The sequence below is a fragment of the Hyposmocoma kahamanoa genome, unplaced genomic scaffold (genome assembly GCF_003589595.1).
Source record: "Hyposmocoma kahamanoa isolate Upper Pololo Valley unplaced genomic scaffold, ASM358959v1 102, whole genome shotgun sequence".
Classification (NCBI taxonomy): Eukaryota; Metazoa; Arthropoda; class Insecta; order Lepidoptera; family Cosmopterigidae; genus Hyposmocoma; species Hyposmocoma kahamanoa.
Genome location: NW_020653337.1, coordinates 15815140 through 15836307, shown reverse-complemented (window position 1 = coordinate 15836307; position 21168 = coordinate 15815140). Strand labels below are relative to the sequence as shown.

At 35.0% G+C, this 21168-nt stretch overlaps 2 non-coding genes across 2 annotated transcripts; both read left to right on the top strand.

Annotated features, from left to right (window-relative positions):
• The first annotated feature begins 9343 nt into the window (after nucleotides 1-9343).
• Nucleotides 9344-9415, top strand: Trnap-ugg. Its single transcript has one exon. It is a non-coding gene; the product is annotated as a tRNA-Pro (tRNA).
• Nucleotides 9416-9996: 581 nt separating this feature from the next.
• Nucleotides 9997-10068, top strand: Trnap-agg. The gene has a single exon. It is a non-coding gene; the product is annotated as a tRNA-Pro (tRNA).
• The last annotated feature ends 11100 nt before the right edge of the window (nucleotides 10069-21168 follow it).

Below are 21168 nucleotides of genomic sequence, written 5' to 3'. Positions count from 1 at the left end.
TCGTCTGTATATGGGAGCCTTAATATTATTAGAATGAACATCAAACCACGCAAAGCTTAACGGGCCGCCGCCGCGCCGCCGCCGCCTGGGAAATTGTTATTATTTTTATCGCGTCTGCTCTATTAGACAGGCATCTGTTCTTGAGCCATTAGTTGCCAATCGGCGAATAAACAATATTGTAAAGACAGGAGTCTTTTATATCCCACAAAATTGAACAAAAATAAAAACAATACATGTTGTCGTTACGAAGAAAACAATGTAATTTGTTCTGTAAGTCGTCGTGACAAAACACACAAAAAGCTTAACTCAAGAATTCAAAACAATCACAGATAACCTACGTAGAAGGTGTGTCAGCAAAAAGGTTTTCCAACAAATATTGATATGTTTAGAACCTGTGACTACGGAGCGTGTCTGGTGGCTACCACCAGACGGATTGCACGAATTGGGCTTATTATAAAAAACATATCACTGTTGAAATCCTATATTTTGATGTGTCAAATTATACTTATACTTATACTTATACTTAATTATACTTATACTTATACAAATTATACTTACGTCCATAGTCCTTGTCAAACAGAGATGCTATTACCAAAATAAATTAACAATTGTGCAAATGTGAAAAAAGTTTGAGATTCACCAATCTTAAAACTCTGAATTTTTTTAAATTTATTTTCCAACACAAAATTGTATACATTTATCGTTCTTAGGTCTAACCTACCTACTGCAATTCCTTTGACTATACTACTAATCACAATATTTTAAATGTCTATTACTTTAATTAATTTTTGTACTAACAATAATATTAATACTTGATCAAATTCTTTCATCAAACAGTACTAGAGTATTGTTTGATGGAAAATGATTTCTACCTATTTTTACATTGTTTTACATTTTTACATGTTAATATTTTTTGTATAAGGTGTGTAGGTAATGTGTTTAACGTATCCGGGAACATGTAACCCCTTGTTCTTTGTCCATATACATTTTTATATTTCGGCAAATTGTAAGTCGGTAAACTACGCAAATTATAAGTCTCTTTTTTTGTTCTAATTCATACATTTGTGTGAAGCTTTCGCAAATAGCAAACATTCTTATTTTATCAAATATACTTAGAACTTTATAGTGACCAAATAATTGTGCGTAGTCATCCTTATACATATTTTTAATTGTAACATGTACTATTTTTTAAGTAGTGTTGTTTGTAGGTTGTATATATCTTCTAAGTAAGTCTTATAAGTACTTCCGTAGCTGTTCAACGCGTATGTGATTACCGAGTCCGCCAGTACCAAGTACATGGTTCTTAATGTTTTGTATGGAAACTTATAACGAAGAACAGAGAATTTAGCCAGTAAAACGCGTAACTTATCACAAATTAAATATAAGTGGTCTCGCCAATGACGCTTGCTATCAATCATTATTCCAAGCTACACTTGACGTTGGACCAGGTCTAATGGTTTGCATCAACAGGTATTGGTAGGCTCTTGAATGTGTAGACACTGATGTTCGTTGGCTAAGATTATAGGTTGTGTAGACTTAGGTTTATATGGCGACAGTATGTACATTACTTTGGTTTTTTGTGCGTTTATAACAAGATCAACATCGTGCGCCCAGTTACACGCAGTATCAAAGTTATTTTGCATAGCTTGTTGAGCAGTTCCTATGTCTAGGTGTGCAGTTAGTAGACATGTAACTTCCGCGAACTGGTACATGAATCCTTCCGCAAACAAGTTACACATTCCGTTTACGTACATCAAGTATTCTGTGGTGGCAATATTTGAACCCTGTACTGTCCCTTGCTCAGTCAATATCTTGTCACTACTTCCTCCGTATAAGCTAACTGCGGTGTAGCTATTGTCATGATAGTTTTTAAACCATTCTAATAGCGGGCCCTGTATACCGCTGTCATACAGTTTGTACGTAAAGTGTATTTAGGTGTAAAGTTTCAAATGCTTTGCTAAAGCCTATACACAACTATCACATGTTACAAATTTTAAATTCATTCCAGCCTATGCGCCTCATTTTAGCGGGCTGTGGGAAGCCGGAGTTAAGTCATTTAAATATCATTTAGTAAGAATTTTAGGCGAGTCCCATCTTACATTTGAGGAGCTGTAGACGACTTTAGTTCAGATAGAAGCCATACTTAACTCCTCGCGACCCTAATCCCCATTAACTTCTGATCCATGTGATCTCATGTCATTAACGCCAGGTCATTTCTTGATCGGACGACCTTTGGCCTCTCTACCAGTGCCAAAACTAGATGACATCAATCCGACTAAACTACAGAGATGAGATCGAGTCTTCGCCAGCACTTCTGGATAAGGTGGCAAAAGGAATATGTCTCAGAACTGCAGCAGAAAACAAAGTGCAGACAATGTAAGGGCTGCCTAGACAAAGGCACAACGGTTATCATTAAAGAAGACGTACTCCCTCCCATGAAGTGGAGCCTTGGGCATATCGTCGCCGTGTATCCAGAAGTTGACAGCGTCAGCAGAGTCGCCGACATACGTACAAATAAAGGCATTACCAGAAGAGCCTTTAACAGAATCTGTCATCTTCCTTTGTACAATGATCCTGTTGAAAGCCAGGACTTTCAACGCCGGGGGACATGTCGAGAATCCAGCATCAACGTCACCAGGCCACCGAAGGGTGAGGCATCGCCGCCGCGGGGTACGGGCGTCCAACATCATATCCTCTTAAATATTTCAATTACCAGTAGAGTTCTTTTATGGAAGGGTTTGTCTGGAGAAGTGCGTGCCACCTTACCTGTTTCTGCCACCAAGCAGGAATGTCAGCATTACTACGTTCCTATCTTGAGAGGCAAGGATGTTATGTGTTGTGTATGTAGGCAGGTTTTAAAAAAAAACCTGCTGCTTTGATTCACGGACTGTCGATTACATCAACTGCAACTGACGACGCTTTCAGTTGAAGTCTCGACTGCATGCATTAACTGCAGACATGCAGTCCATTTGTTAGCAATATAACCATTCCGAAATATCGGGAAAATTATTAAGAATCCATACAGCGATTCGAACCCAGTAACTTGTAATAATCATTAAGTTAACTACGAAAGTCTTAAAATAAAACTAGAAGATTTGAACAATACAAAGAAAAATTCCTTCGATCGGACTGGACTCGAACCGGTCTCTTCGCTATACCTCATATCAATCATAATAACAAAGTAGCGGAGAATTTTCATAAAAAATATATTAAATCGTGCTAGTAAAAACCTTTTTTATTGAATATTATGGAGTTTTTACATTCATTATAATTTAGCATAACCCGTACATATGGGTAAAATATTATATTGTGTAATTGGGAATGTTACCTACTTGACTATAAAATACCACCCTCATAACGGTTGGTGTATAAAAGAAGTACAAAAGCTTTACGATTTATTTCTGCCATAAAGTATGTAGCCTCAATCAAGCTTTATGAAAAAAAATCCGCGTACCTACATATTTCAAACCAACTCCATTTAATAGTAGAAATAAATTTTCCTAAAACGGCATACCAAATAGCATGAATAGTTCGTTGTACTGATGAATAGTCCTTTATATGCGTATAACAGAAGAGAGAACTTTAAAAGGGTTCATGATGCGAATATTTAACATAATTTATAGAACGATCCTCGAATGCCGAAAATACCATGTTCTCGTCAAATAATCTGGCGGGTAAGATTGCTGAGTTCCACAATAATTTGAAGATTTACGACTATTTATCTCGACTTCTCGTCGACCTTCTTCCGCCCAGTTAAAAGATAAATTATGCAAGGCGTTAAAAACTTAGGGCAAGAAAATGAGAAAAGATTCAATAAAGTTCTTTAAACTTTTGAAATAACGTGCTGTTTAAAATCGAGGCGTTTACGCAGATAGATACGTGTTAGTAGTAAATACGGACAGCGTAGACAAATTGCGGACTCGGTTCGAAATTCGATTTCGGTAACAGCCCGCAGTAGCGCTGCATGAATAAATCTTACTTCGATACATTTACTGCGTCTTACTCCGCCACAACGTGTCTCGCTGCGCTATCTCAAGCTTTACGGGCTTTGAGTACGTCTCAGCCCGACTTTGTGCTGTTATTCTAATATGCCACGCTATCTTCTTTGTACCTGCGCCGATTGTGGCAGCGCTAAATAAGCCTCGATACATTTATTTTGCCTAGTTGCGCAACATATTTTCCTAAAACATTATTACAGCTCAAGATCTTTTCATGCTACAAAATTAATCAAACTACACTTAATACTCCTGAAGCTATTCTTTATGTTATTATGAAGCGTCTCGAACACGAACAAACACCATTTAATCAAAGCTTGTAGGTTATATCACAGTCTTTCATTTCGTCAATTTAAGTACAGACGAAAGAATATTTCACATATTTACACATTTCTTTTCCGATTGCTAAACAGTTTCGAATAATTTGATAATTGACTCTACAATTTTAAACGTCTTACGTATTTTGTAGAAGTGTCAGTCTAGCCAGTTTTATTTAAAAGGCAGTCGTATAAATTCCCGCGCTATCTTAATTTTAGTTGAATTGCAAATATACATTGACGTATTTAAAAAAAAAATCATGTCACGTCTCTTTGCTTATAATAAAAAGATTTAAGAATATAAGATTTATTTTAAGTTTAGAGCTATCAGGCGTCTCGTTGCCCTACAATTTAGCACTTTTAAAATTAATTGCAAGCAGCATATTTAAATTATAAGAGATGTTAAAAGTTGACAACTGTTAACTGGAGTTAATATTCTTCTTCTTTTTGTCTTGGGCTTGCTGAACAAAAAACTGAGCCAGATAACATATTCGAATTTTCGCTTGCGCCAATTACCAATACTAGTAAGTAGTGTAACTCAATATAGTATGCAATTAGAGTGTGCGCGTGCACGATGTGCACCAGTACCTATTAGACTTAATTCATGAAATATCGACATGGTAGATAGATAACCAAAGGATTATTACTATCAGTACTTACAATACAGTACCTACTTTACAGTACAGTACTGTGCTAAATCCTACCTTACGCACATTGGCAAATCCTTTACATTATAGAGTATGCCATCGATACGATAAGAAGGAGACTACCAGGACTCAGATTCCCTACAAGTGATCAAAAATTTATCCGTACTCTGCGATACGTTTTACTATTATTACCATTATTATGTATACCTCGCATATTAAACCAAATACAGGCTTAACTCTAAAATGGTGGAATTGGGAAAATATGACTTGAAAATTTGAATTTTAATAAAAATAAACACTTAGGATCAATTCACACTGGCGCAGAGTCGAAGCGTCGCGACGCGTCATGTTTTTCACCGATAGTATATTCATCTCTATTTTCCCATTGTTAAGGTACAAATTTGTGTTATGCAAATATGGAAACGGGCGTCGAGCCGCGACACCGCGCGTCATTTGAGCGCAGTGAGGCGTCAGACGCCGACTACACTGTGATCCGAGCGCACTAATGCGAGTGTCGTCACGCTACGATGCACGTCGACGCGCGTCGCCAAGCGTTGTAAAACAGGACGCGACACGACGCTTCGACTCTGCGCCAGTGTGAGTTGAGCCTTACTGAATGGAACCAATTTTAAATTCCCGTTTATAAGTGTACAACTAAACTACTTTTTTTATAATATCAAGCGATGGGACGAACAAGTCGTGCGCCTGACAGTAAGCTACGCGCCTGTCCATAACAGTTGCAGTACCACTCAGAGCTTTATATCGCAAAGATCTGAGGGACACTGCCACTGCACCCGTCACCCTGAGACATAAATTGACAAATCCCATGTGACTGTAATTACACCAGCACACTTCAGAATGAGCAAGAAATTCTAGGGGTTGCTGTTTGTAAATAACATTAGTACGCATTGAACATTTACAATATTTTTTTTCTTCGCTTTCAAACAGAGAGACTACCTCCGTGAGCTAAACGGGTTACTGCCACGGATTTTTGTCATCCAAGTACTCAGAAGTTGTGTAATAACCTAACCTTTAGTTATGTCACTGCAGAGCTGAGCCGTTTTGATAACTTATTTATATGTGGACCCCATTGCAATTTAGCATCTAACATTATTCCTAGAAAGACTTCTGTATCCACAAGATTCAATTTTTCGTTTCTAACTACAATGTTTGTAACAGTCTCTCTAACATTGGGTAATGCAAAATTTCACACTATTTGTTTTTTTCTCATTAAGGAGCATCTTATTAACAGCAAACCAATCAACTACTTTAGATATAGTATTGTGTGACTTATCGATCCTAAATCTGTACGAACCTAAGACTATAACATAAAATAAAACCCTACCTCACTCATCTCATTTCATCTTGGTCCTAAAATAAAACTAATTAGCAAGTAAAGTATCTACTACAGGAACGCGCGTACGCGGATAATTCATTTACTCATCGCCAGTTTCAGTTAATAAAAGCTACCGCAGAAATATTCTGGCTGAATCCAATTGAGTTTTAATCCTGTTAATGAGTAATAAAATAAAAATAAAATGTCTCCTAAGGTATTAAAAAAAAGAAATAAAAATAAAATTCGTACCTTTGCAATAACAAATAGAAAAAGTGTGCACACAAATGGTTATTACCGGTTGTGACTCCTTTATTTCTATATGTGTAACTGTTCCAAAATGTCATTTATAATCTATAATCTAAATTATATTGATAGTCTACCTGTTAAAAGTCGTTTAACTAGCTATGGAACTTTCGCTGCCGTCGTATGGTACCTACCATTTACTAAGCGGAACTACTGGCCTTGTGCAAAGCCACGCGACTCATTCTCGACCTGAGGACCACCAGCTTTGGAATCTACAGCAACTCAATGGCGGCACTGCAAACAGTCATTCTCTCAATCACTTGGCAGTGAAATTACGCCAAAACCTTAAAAAAGCAAGAGTTCATAATAAACATGTAGCTTTATTTTGGATTAAAGTAATCAAGAGAAATAAAATAGCATAAGATATAAATATGTTAACAAATATTGTTATATTTAGTTGAACATGTTGAAATAAGAAATAGATAAATAATAAGCACTAGAATTAGAGAACATGTTATAGTTTATAATGAAGTTAAGGTAAATAAAAAATACGTAGGAAGTAATATAAATAAATGTAAAAAAGCAATAGAAAATACAAGTTACAGTATATTAAATATATGTTAGAGCAGCGCAATTATTGCTCCACTCCTTCCTGTAATGTAGATAGTAAAAAACAAGAGATAAAGTAGACGGGAAATCCCACCGGTAAAGTGTTCAAGAGACGAATGCCAGAAAAATTTTGTATGAAGAATAAAGCGAAAACTAGTATGAAACAGAAGATTAGGCATAAAAGTTCTAAATTGGATATAAAAAGACTCCTTCTTCCCATATTGGAGGTAATAGAAATATAAAAAAAACTAGCAACGGAACGAGGTAAGTCGGAGTTTCTCTAAAGGTTAAGATTCGAATTGAAGTTATCCGATAGAGAACCAAGGTCGTCGACGTAACTGGTAGAGTAAGGAAGGTGAAGTGGCAGTGGGGCTGGCTGTAATGTGTTGAAGAACCGACAATCGATGGTGGAAAAAGTTTTTGAGCGGAGATCAGGGTCTAAGCACTGCAAACGCAGTGCTTAGACGCCCTCTGGCCCTCTGGCCAGATTGAGTGACGAACTGCGAAAGGCTGCTGGCAGCAGATGGATGCGATAAGCTGAGCACCGTGCAAAACGGTGCACATTGGGGAGATATATGTCCAGCAGTGGACTACGATAGGCGGATGATAATGATGTATCTAAACAATAATGATGTGCCTTAAGCCACATTCACACAACCATAATATGTTAAACACTATGAAATCTTGATAATGACTAGTCGTAGTATCTAATTGGAAAAGATATAACAATTTTTAACTTTACCCAGTTGGCATATCGTATCGGAAAGTTCAATTCAATACCTATTATTGCAAGTTACGTTTTGATTTTATATTGAAATTTCATTCAATATGCTGCCATCTAGCGGCAATGGCTGAAAGACTACGACGAAGGGTTAACACCTATGAATGTTCTCCAAATAAAAATCGACCATATTGCAGCGGTGTAAGGTTTACTTTCGTTTCGTTTTTATAACAAAAAATTATTCCCTTAAGCGGAATATTGAGCATTTATTAAAATTAAATTAAATAATACTTAACGATGTTATAAAGCCCCACCAAGGATCATATTATCGGTGCGACTATTATTATTTCACTCCAAAGTACCAAAATTAGGTTTGTGGTATTTTTGTGCGAGATAATTGACACGACCATAACGTACAAGCGAAAATGATAGACTGGACTCAAGTTTGTGGAACTCCGCATGCTGTTAGCACACGTGCTTCATCCACTAAGCACTTTTACTGTGTTTATTGTTCTGTGCTACATAAATTTACCCACTTGTAAAGTCAAATCGCCTCCAGTGCAACGGAACAAGATACGTAAATGTGTAGTTTGATGTGCTACCACCTGTACAATACCTACAATAAAAAACATTATACAATGTACAAACATTAACATAATAATATGTTATACAACTTGTAAGACTTAATTTAAAGTAATATGATAAATATCAAGATAATAATATCATGCAATAACTAGGAAATAAAACACAACAATAAATTCATTAATATTTATACACGATTGTCCATTTTCAATATAATTCGTAAATGTTTATTATCAATTGTAATTCAGAAATTGATAAATACTTATTACTTTTAAATTCAATTATAGTCAACCGGGGTAAAAGGTCTACAGGAAAAATGCGTCTTATAAAAAATACAATAAAATTGCAAAGACCATTGCTCTTTGTTGAAGAGGATAATAATGAATACTCTACCAACGAATGTAACAAAAGACAAAAGGTAACAACAAAAGACATTTGCACCACAGTCGCTTTTACCCTTATTAATTTCATTTTACTTCTCTCTTTTTCTTTACTAATTCAAATGGTTACTGAAACTAAGTTTTTCAAAACATCTCTGCCTGATTTAAACTTAAAATACATACTAAATTATGATTATGTTATATTGTTATAAATAATATAAGTAATCATAACGTAATCATCACACGTGTTACAACAAAATATATTGCTTTGTTATCTTGCGTAACACCTATATCCAATTTACTTTCCATGTCACAGAACGTTTAGGCTTTATGAAACGGTAAAACAAACTATGCATACAAAAGTATACATTCACGGAGAACATATTTCTATATCTCCTTGCGTTACACTTCCAATGTTTCATAACGTAAACGTAAGCATAATATTTTCCAAACAGTCAGCAGCGCGACGCGACACGCGATTGTGATTCAAAATTTTATAGCGTATACTCAATAGGCTCGTTGGTCTAGGGGTATGATTCTCGCTTTGGGTGCGAGAGGTCCCGGGTTCAAATCCCGGACGAGCCCGTTTTTTTGTTGCAGTTTTTTATTATTTTTTTAATGTGTCTGTGTATAATATAATAAGTTGGTACGCTCTTTATCGTACATGTCGCACGATAATGAACGTGTATATCCTGATAAGTTCGCTATCATACTTAGGTAAATGTTTTTTTCTATTACCGTTTTCATCTTTTTTATTGCCGTGACTTGTTTGCAAAAACAAAACTGTACTTGGGTGTATTTAATGAAAAATAAACATTTATAGATCTCCTACATACTACAATCTTATAACAATGTTACTTACAATAACTTATTCTTCTCTTACGTATTTAATTATGTCTTTGCTTATATTTCTGTTTACATGTTTACGTCTTTCTCATTTCCTTTAACTTTTCATAACGCTATTATATAAAACAATCATATGCTGACTATTAAGTTGACTGACCTTGCAACTTTTGTATAATTACGAGTTCATGCTGCCATATCATAACAAGTTCCGCTTGGAATTCGTAATTTTAAATACCAGTCAAACTCCTTTCACTTACTCGCGTATACGCTATGCGAACGATAATTCGTATGTGATTCGAAATTTCAACCAGTGTGTTGTCGGCTCGTTGGTCTAGGGGTATGATTTTCGCTTAGGGTGCGAGAGGTCCCGGGTTCAAATCCCGGACGAGCCCAAGTCCATTTTTGTTTTTTTGTCGTTTATGTATTTGCAAAGTACATGGCAAGATAATGTTATTGTGACGATAACGAAAATAGTTCTCATTGAGTTGCAAATTATATTGAGTTCTATTATGTGCTAACAATACTTATACTTACTTGGAAATGTGAACGACGTGGCGAAATTGGACACGTCTTTATTACAACATTAACATTAACTATATCAACATTTGCGACTCTGCATACACATAATATTATGTACATAAATCTGTACTTTAAATAAATGACTTATCATATGGGAACTTATTGTTATATACCTACTTTATAAAGAAAATAGATTTTGTTTTACAAATATGATGGGTCACATCCAAAGGTATACCAAAATATCAAAATGCTTATTGAAAATTGTGCCTTACCTTATTTCAAAAGCGTTCAAATTCGTACGTATGGCTGTGTGTACAAGTTGATTTCTACGGGTTCAACCTTAATTAAAGCGGTGTTCAATAACATTGTTCTCACAAAATTAATTCAATAAAGAATTTGCAACCATTATCATTTGTAATTATAATATACAGAAGACTCTTGGTGCAGGGCGGCGAGGGTGGCAAACGTCGCGTTAACGACCGCCATGTCTTTCCCATTAGCGACGCTTTGACCTGGAAGAGCTGGAAAAATCTACATTCATGCTGCAAAAAATACATAAAGCTAAAAACATTAAAGCCCGCACATAACTATTATTTCTTCAGAACTAAAATTTTAATTTTTCTTTGTACATACTTTTCGTCGCACTGAATGTTGCTGTAAGGGAAACATTTACACTTTTCTACAAACTGTGTTTGGAACTTTGCCAAAAACTTTCTGCTCTTTCAAACACAATTGGAAGTTTTCCTTGTAAAAGTACCTCGAAATAAATCGTAATTTATGGGGCGTGTCTTGACTGATTTCTCATTGAATACCTCTACTCAAAACATTATCCTCAATTGATCAACCTTTTTTGCACCACTATTGTATCGGAATTTTAAAACACAAGTATAGGAATTTTAGAACAGTGAATGTATCGCATTTTTTAGAACAGTGTATGAATCGGATTTCTGTGGTATCGGAGTTTTAGATAGAGAATGTATCCAAGTTTGAACCAAAAAATAGAAACGTAAATTTATATTTTTCAAGACAAGTTTGTAGGAATATTTAATGCCAAAATTCGCGTTTCTTAGGCATTAAATTATACATTATTGTTCCACCCTGTTTAGCAATATTAACACCATCATCAGCTTATACGCGTCCACTACTGGTCATAAGCCTCCCCTTGAGCACACCAACTCTTTCGGGCTTGTGCCGCGCGCATCCAGCCGTTGCCGACCACCTTGCTCAGGTCGTCTCTCTATCTTGCCGCAGGGCGTCTCACACTACATTTTCCTAGACGTGGTCGCCATTCTAGAACAAGTCTGCTCCATCTGCGATCAACCATCCTGCAGACATCCACTCCACTGGCAGTAAGCTTACTGATTTTGAGAGTTATGTCGGTCACTTTAGTTCTCTGACGTATGACCTCGTTAGGGGTTCGGTCCATCAGACAAACCCCAGGCGTAGCTCGCTCCATCGCACGCTGAGTGACCTTAAATTTGTGGATGAGGCCTGTTGTTAATGTCCTCGTCTCCGCTGTGTAGGACAACTGGTAGAACGTACTTAAATGCCTTAGTTTTTAGGCTTTGTGGGATTGGTGATCGGAAGATGTAGCTAAGCTTCCCAAATGCCGCCCACCCTTCTCCTGAATTCTCCTGTCGGCTTAGCAACGTTAACAGAGTGGAACAAAACGTGTAACAATACCTAAGGTCGTAATGACGACACAAAACAACTTTAGCAAAAATACACCAATTTTGATTTACAAAACAATTTTGGTATGGTCCTCATACGAAAATTTAATTGTTTTCTATTTCATTATAAGAAATATATAAACACAGGTAAAGGTAGTCATTAAAAGTACCTACATAATATCGGGTATTATTTTAACCCGAAACCACACAACAAGTTGTTCTTTTTAATTTAATTTAATTTATTCTATGTGGAAAGTCGACTCCCTAGTCACTGACCTGACCATAGACAGGTTAGTGATGGCCAATTGTACTACCAACTACAAATCAATTTATTAATTAAACGATTCGTTTAACTAATAAATTGAACCAACAGTTCTTTTTGCGATTTCGCAGTTCGCTGCTGATTACTAACAAAAAAGTGTGATTCTGTACTGAGTGATGGATATACAAGAAAGCTAACCTAAAGGCACTTTTTTTATTATTTGTACCAATACAATTAATTACTTAGAACGGGATTTTATAAACTAAAGTAAGTTTCTCCAAATACTTTTAATTCATCGCCAAGCTTTTGTACTTAGGTAAAGAAAGATATGTTTGTGTTTGGGGGCTCAGTTTGGGGGAGTGATGTAGCAACGTGAGTCAGTGAATTGTCGCACCGCATGGCAGTGTTTCTTGTGGATGCAGGGGGTTTAATTTTTAGTGCAGAGTCAGTTTACAGCAGTGGGATGAGCGAAAAGATGTGAACTTGACGCCTTTTATATTTGACGCCTTATTAATTATAGTTCGTGGTAAAGCACGCCTTCAACTTGCTCATAGGCATAGACATTTAAAATTGGAGCTCTGTTATCCCAATTATTTCTTCTTTGATTTGATTCGACAAGACAAGAATTTACAGTAGCTATGACTGAGAATATAGCGTAATCCTGGTGAACATTATGCCGAGTGCTGCAGTGTGGATACGTTCGCTGATAAAAGTGTTCTCCCAAAGAGCCGCTTTTCCTTTTCAACACAAATAAAACAGATTTTCATCTTCAGATTTTTCTGCACTGCGATTTTTTATAACTTTTCCTTATTGAAATCATTAATACAAAGATCGACCACTCAGAAAAAATTCCTTCGATCCGGTCGGATTCGAACCGACGTCTTCTTGCATACCGTGCCAGACGCTATACCAACTAAGCCACGGAACGAACCAACGGACCCAACGAATTTTTCTATGTGCTTGCGTCGTGTCTTTGTATTTGGTTTTTCAACGACTTTTTAGTCGTAGCGCCATCTATGAGAAATCTATGAAAGATTTATCACCCAGTTAGTACCTTTACAGCTACTAGTCCTGGCTAGAGATGTCGCTATTCACTGTATTTTAAATTTTTATTGAATTGATATTCAATTATTATTTTGTGAAATTACTCCACTAGTTTGTTGTAATCATTAGTACAAGGATCGAACACTGACAAAAATTCCTTCGATCCGGTCGGATTCGAACCGACATTTTTCCTTATTAAGGTAATTATTCCGGAATATTTCCACGTAAAATTTACTATCAATATATAAAGTCCTAAAATTATCAATCTAAATTTTTTCGTTAAAAACGGATTCATTGTGACAGGAATTAATTGGAATTTTGATTTTTTTATACGTAAAATAGATTCTACACTGAATAATATTTTAAATTACAATAAAAGACATTTAGTACTCTCAGTAAAATAAAGACTAACATTAAAAGGTCATACCTTAGTTCCAGTAGGGTACTATTTAATTTGTTTCGATATTTAATCCAGATATTTTAATTCAATGTATTTGTGTTCGATATCGATATTATTGAAAATACATCATTTGACAATAAATAATGGTTATACAATGTTTTACCATTGCAAGTACACGAGAAAGCAAACAATGCGTGTAAACACATTGGTTTAGAAAACATAATAAATAAATTGTGAGTAATTTTTTGCGGTACTAAGTAAATAAATATTATGGAAACAAAATATACAATTTCAATTTACATTTAGTTTAGCTCAAAAATGTAAGAAAACTTTTTTTGTTATAATATTAAGTGACGGGATTAATATGTCGTGCGCCTGATGGTAAGTCACACGCCTGTCCATAACAGTTACAGTGCCACTCTGTGTTCCGGTTTTGAAGGGTAAGGGTGCTGGTGTAATTACAGGCACTTGGGACTTCTCAACTTATCTCTCAGGGTGACGGGCGCAGTCACAGTGCCCCTCAGATCTTTGCGATTTAAAGCTCTGAGTGGCACTGCAACTGTAATGGACAGGCGTGTAGTTTACTATCAGGCGCAAGTCTTGTTCGTCCCATCACTAGATATTATAAAAGAAAGAATTGTTAAATAAAAATGTTTTTACATTTTTCTCTTTGACACGAATATGTGAGATGAATGTTTACGGAATTTCTGTACGTTAAACCACCAAAGATTTAATAATAATAACGCAACACATTTAAGATGGTACAGAAAATAATGTTGAATACGCTTCGGTAAAAAGTTGGTCGTATGAATTGAACAATAATTTCTGGTCACTCCTTTGATCTAGAGCTGTTTATGCAAATGTTTCTTATTTTCTGTAATAATAAATTAGCTGGGTAATGTAGCTACACGATCCTGTCAAGCTGTCACTTTCATAACTATTATTAGGGTCCACCGCACTTCGTGAATTCGTAGGCATTTAATACTACAAAAGGTCTTCCGATTTATCTATCCTATAAGTATACTCGTAATAACAATGGCCTATTTATTTACAAAATATTATTGCTTTGACCTTAGTACCATTCCATTGACAATTAAAATTAAAACACTCCTGATACAAAACAGTGTACGCCAAAAAAATCTACATATAAGGTCACCAACAGCAAGCTACAAATCGATACTTATTTACTTAAAGTAAAAAATAAAATGTCTCAGTGGTCGAACGGTTACCACGCTGATGTGATTCCCGGGCCGGGATAAATATTTGTATGGCCTACATTTATTTCCCTCGTGAGTTTGGGTGTAATTTGTGGTTGTCTATATATGAGTGTTCATGTCATCTGCGACACAGGGTTTTCAGTGCGGAGCTATAAGTGTGTTATTCAATTATTATTAGTTATTTATATTTCTTTTACTGTAAGTAGTTCAGCGAGCGTACCACAATGTTTTAAAATAACATTATTTTAACCTTAGATTGAATTTTTGTACCATGACGCGCTTAAAGTAAGCTTAATATGACGTTAAAACTATGATTTTTTTATTGGCAGCTTGCTGACTATTCATTTACCCAGTTTGTACTATGACGCAACTTTACCATTGAAGTTATATTATTCTTATGTCAAATTTAGCAATCTTAAAATTGCTACACGGATGCCAATGGAATCAATATTATTTTCGAATATATTGTCTAAGTATTGATTTGTAATGATTAAAAGTTAAGTTGAATTTATTTATTTACATATATCTCTTCAATATTTTGTTTATATTTTATTTAATAGTGCATAGGAAATAATTTCTCGTTAAATAAAAATACGCCATGTTTATTTCGTAAAATTATGACAGCGACATCTATATGATCCTTGACGACACTAACAGTTGATAATAGACTATAATTTCGAATTCACAACGTGCCAATCAAGACTCGGCTTCTTTTAATTATTTTTCTTCATGAAAATGCTGAAAAATAATTGAAAACAACGTAAGTTTAATAGACTTCATTATTACATACTTTTCATTTTTTGGCAGTTGAAAGGCCCCAGGGGGCCTACCATAACCTTTCAAAAAACAATCTTATTTCAATGTAAGCTTGTTATAATATTACTTATATTCGTACCATGACAAACCTAGAAACCAAGTAATGTATTATTGCTAACGTGACTGAAAGAACGAATGATTTCCCAATATTGTTTATTCCTTACTATTAATAGGAAAGAAATACCGCTATATGAACTATATAATACCATCTCTTTCTTTGGCCCCCTGTAATGTCATGGATTTAAATAACATAACAAATTTCAAATCGATCGAACAATTAGAAGTAAAATAATATTCATTTTATGAATGAGATGCCTATAGTAAGTAATTGGGAGAAAAGCTAATCTCTAAATAACTGAACAACAAACATAACTAAGAGCCATCGCGATTAAATTTGCCAAGAGGCTTATAGGTGAGTCGGATTTAGTAGAGGCAACGCGACAGAGCCTTGAACACCGCCGTAAAGTTGCCTGGTTATCAGTATTCCACAGGACACATCACGGAGAGTGAGCTATAGAATAGTATGATTTAATTCCATCTTCCCCTTTCCACCATTATGGGACTAGATGTAGGCTGGGTTTTCATACTTATGTTGTGGATACTCCAAAGATTCGCATCTGGCGAACGGCTAAGAAGTGGAATTTTCTGCCTGCAGATTTATTCCCCGAACGATATAGATTGGGCCTTTTCAAGGCGAGAGTGCATTGGCTATATTTAAGTGTGCATGCTGCATCGTCGACCTCAACGCCGCTTTCCATCAGGTGAGATAGAGGTCAAATGCGCATTTTTTTAACCGACTTTTAAAAAAGTAGGAGGTTCTCCATTCGACTGTGTTTTCTTTATGTATGGTACGCGATAACTCTTTGTGAATCGATTTTGATGTTCTTTTTCCCATTTAAATTTGGAAAAAATATTCGACCTCTCAGGGTGGCAAACTAGCCTCTTTTTGTGTCTGGGGTTAATAAAATAAAAACGTATATGAATTTGTATTATGAGTTTCGAACTGCTTTTTTAGCGTTGTTCTCTGCTTGTATTAACTTTTATTGTGTAATTTCTGTGTTTATTGTTTAAATCCATAAACATGGTTTTATAACGAATATTCAAATAACTACATACATTAAGAACCGATGTTCATATAAATATATTTAAATGTTTACCAGATAGGTTAATTATAAAGATATTTGCATAAAATTGAGTAATGATAGTTGATATTAATTACACACATTATTCACAAGTCGTACATCATCATCAACCCATTTGTACGTCTCACTGCTGGATACTAATTGTTTCCTCTCAGGAGAGTGTTTAGGCCATAGACCGCCACGCTGCTGGCCCAATGCGGGTTGGGGACTTCACACGCTTTCCGAGGGTCCTGAACCTTCTTCGAATGCAGGTTTCATCACGATGTTTTCTTTCGCCGAAAAGTTCATGGTTTTTAAATGAAACTTCACACATAAATTCGGAGAAACTCTGAGGTGCGAATCCGGCTTAGAATCCACGGCCTCTGCTTGAGAGACGATACGTCAAACCAATAGACTCCCACGGCTGATCTTCTATATTCTATATGATATTTATTTTATATAATAATTTACGCTAATTTTTCTCGAGTCTCCTCTTACAAAAATATTACACAATAATTTTTCATCTACCTCCCTATTTATCTACTTAAATATTGTAATAAAGGGCTTTTCAACAAGAACTTGGTTTTGTAAATAAAAATAAAACAATAAATTTAGATGACAATGATTCAAATTTTTATTGTATTAAAAAAAGTAAGGTTTGGCAATTATGAATGAAAAATGATATCTGATAAATGTCCACCACGACCACAGTAACAGATGTCGATTCTTTCATCAAAGTTTTTAATCACTTTTTGACTAAATGGTGGGTCTATTTTGTTAATCACTTCATGAATTTTGAGTTTTAAGGCTGCAATCTACTCCGTGTATACTCTATCTTTAACATAACCCCATAAAAATAATCCAGCGGTGTTAAATCACTTGATCAAGCTGGCCACTTAACGGCTGAATCGTGAAATTATGCGATCTGGAAATTTGTTCTGCAATAAATTCATTGTTTCGGTGGCTGTGTGACTTGTGGCACCGTCTTGTTGAAACCTATCCATGTCACCAATAAAAGCCCAACATTTTTGTTTAAAATGGATTGAAATGAAGTATAGTTAGATAGGTACAGTCAAGTGTGATTCTTGGGACTTGATGCCGTTTTTGTTGTTAGCGGCATAGAGTTCAACTTAAATTTCAAGTCTCAAGCACGAAGTAATCTTGCTGTACAGGTTCAAATATGTTTGGAAATATGAAGTATACACGTGCGAATAAAGCAAGCAATCTACGGGAGCCAGGCATGGACGGGACGTGTCAATTTGTCCCCGTCAATCTCGGAAAAGAGGCGATAACGGTAACACACAACAAATACAATTACATAAACGAGCTCACAGTCCTAAGTGTTCCAGCTACCATCAGTTTGCCTAGAAATAGAAAAGCAAACAAAACAAATTATTGTTATAAATAATTAATAAATTTGTGTAACACTGCTATTTTTAAAACACTAACAATTTCGCAGGTCTATGCTACTAACGTCATCAACAACAAGTTTTGATCCAACACTATTAATAATTAATCAGATTTTGCTTTCGTACTAAAATAAAAATATTGAAATAGATCGCTCTAAACGATGATAACCCTGTGCAAAACGCTGGAGCTCGGCGCAAGTGCGGGAACTTACTAAATATAGATCTAAAAAATATCAAATAGTACAACATAAACTGAAAAGATTTTTGGTAAGTAAAATTATGTTGTGTAAAAAATTATGGGACAAAAGTAATTGTTAATGATGTTAGTAATATAGTTCTAAAGGTTGTTAGTATTTTACAAATACCCCATTATATTAAAACATTATTATTAATAGGTATATTCGTGCGCAAATGTTATCGCTAATTCGCACCCTTCCTGTAATAAAGCCTCATTAGCAAAATGACAACTTTTCAACACAGATATTTATCCTTCTAAGACCCAGGAAACTAAAATGGGAAAAGCAAGAGTAGCCCAATGCACGTACATTAAAGTGTACTGAATATAACACCCTGTCATGTATAGTCTGTCTTTTTTGAAGACGAAGTAAAATGTAATTTGTAGGGTTGTCAGTTTTCATAAAATTTTAAATAGTCATTGGTTATCGTCGACAGTTTTATCGATAGATTGTGAAAGAAGGTAAAATTTTGCCAATTTTTGTCTGAATTGTGAATATTTTACTACTATGAATACTGATTTCGTCATTGCCTTCTTTATTCTTATTTTCAGTTGGACTACTGGTATCAAAATCAATTTTTATTCATATACATTTTAATAAGGACAGGAGGATTTGATAGTCTATATTGAATTAAAATGAAAATCTTTTAAATATGTCTAATCTTTTCATTTTTAATAGACATAGTTCTAAATAGTGTATGTATATCAGATGCGAGGCGTCCATGTAACTCGATTCCCACCGGCTTGCCTGAAATTTTCCACGTATAATCAAAACACTGTACGAGACAGCGCGCATACACCACTACTTAAAAACTTTACTCAAAATATTCATTAATAAACGTGTAGTATGTGACCTGACCTTGATAATACGGAGTTTCCCGATGGATCTTATTAACCAATCACAGCCCGAGTTAAGCCGGTATTTTTCGGCTTTCATTTCATTCATAAAACCTACGCGCATACATCAAAATTCACGCACACATTAAAATTCACGCACACATTAGCAAATGTCCGCTATGTGTGGGTAGAAATGGCTCGCCGGTAATCCGCTATTGATGGAGTTATGATCGCATATCACTTTTAAACCTTATAACTTATAGCGTGAAGGTTGATTTTTAAAGACCCGTACTAACTTGCCGCCTATATATTTCTTAGGAAAGGATGTTGCCAAGCGTAAATTTTTTTTTACTATTATACAAATATTATAATAACATATTAATTAAAAAAGGTCTAATAATATTTTGTAAATGTTAAACGATAAATAGCGTTACAAAAATGTTTGTTTAGGTGTTTTATTTTACTAGGCCTAGCCTACGTAAAGGAAAGAGAAGCCCGCGTTAATTAGCAGTTTCAAAAAATAACTAAAGTGGTAACAATTGCATTCACTTGTTGCGATTCTCGCGATATGAAAGTTTATTTACAAGTAATTAATTGTTAAAATAATGTAATAAAGTAATATATTGATATATAGCGTTATGGAACCAGTGAAATTAACTTTTCTAGTGTTATGCGTTATTTTAAGTTTCACCAAGGCGTCTTTTCAGGATTTTTTTAACAGGTACATTTTTTGTTTTTTCTGTAGTATTTATATGTAAATGGCCGCTTTAGTCCAATTCGACTATTATACTATGCACGTCTTTTAGAAAAAAAATAACTTTGTTAGGGTAGGTGATTTATTTTAACCGACTTTACTAACGAAAATGTCCACTCCTCGCCACTGATGTACATATGAACTAACAAAACTTGACAATTCAAATGAACTTGTGCCCAACAGTTGCCGATGCCGGGCCGAAGATGATTCAAATGAAACAAATACAGCTATTTATTTCATAAGCGTAACTGATATTCAGTCCATAGAATATTTATCGACTACAATCACTAGCTGCATACAAGTGGGCAACACTTTTGAATAATGAACTGTCACATGACTCCATCTTTCAAAAAGACGGACTAGAATATATATGGCTACTTTCGAGGCAGTGTTCGGCTAGTAATTGGATGTAGCTTCATCTATCCATGGTATGTACTCGTATACATGGTTTTAACAATTTTTCATTTTGTATTTTTTATGTGTACTGTTCATCCCTATCCGAACTTCAAATCGGATTGTTCTAAATTGCTATATTGAATGACTTACGTACCAATATATTTATTTATAGGTTTAAATTGTTTATAGGTTTAAGTCGTAGATGTTATTTGTAAATTATTTAGTTATTAATGGCTGCTTTGTTTTTGTGGAGCCGGTCGAGATGCGTCACATTATTTATAATTCAAATGTAGCGAGTTTATTCAAAAGGGTGGGGTCTGAAAAACAGCTTAACTTGAAACTCTTACGTTTTATCTACTGCACACGATGTTATTAAAGGATAAAGTTTCGATATTACTGTACTCATTGTAGATAAATAAAGTTCTTTATTGTTATTGTTAGTACATAGCATTAATTTGAACGTAATATTTGCATTATATGTATTATACACGGGATGTTTACGTGAGCATAGAAAACATATTGTTTGGGTCTGAATCTCTTCACATGTTATATATATTTTGATGTATGTACACGATAACGCTTTTATGCGTAGGCAGGAGAGATCTAAAATTTCACATATAATCATTGTCTTACAAATTAATGGACGACGGGTCTAATACAAAAACCACGAAAAAAATGTCCCAAGTCAACCTATTTAAACGTAGTGACATGCAAAGGAATATGAAAAAGCTAAAACGTTGAATTTAAATTGTAATGTCATCGCAGTACTGTCTAATTTTGCTTGCTTCGCTGTCAATCGAACAAACGAAGAC